This window comes from Sander lucioperca, chromosome 16 (assembly GCF_008315115.2).
Source record: "Sander lucioperca isolate FBNREF2018 chromosome 16, SLUC_FBN_1.2, whole genome shotgun sequence".
Taxonomy (NCBI): Eukaryota; Metazoa; Chordata; class Actinopteri; order Perciformes; family Percidae; genus Sander; species Sander lucioperca.
In genome coordinates, this window is record NC_050188.1 from 4,217,179 (window position 1) to 4,217,421 (window position 243).

Consider the following 243-nt stretch of genomic DNA (forward strand, 5'->3'; position numbering starts at 1 on the left):
CAGTGACCGAACATGGACTGCGTCCGAGGGATGTTTTGCCTGTTTTGTGGCAAACACATGAACAGCTTAACACGGTTTTGCTTTACGTGTGACCTGACGGAAACATTGGAAAAACAGGGGACGTCTCGACAGCCGCGGCCGGATAGAAGCTACAGTGGGGCTGCCGAGTCTGTCTGCGGCTGCAGGACCTGGAGCTCACTGCCTGTTCCTGGGAGCCAAAACTGGCACCACGCAGCTGGAGGC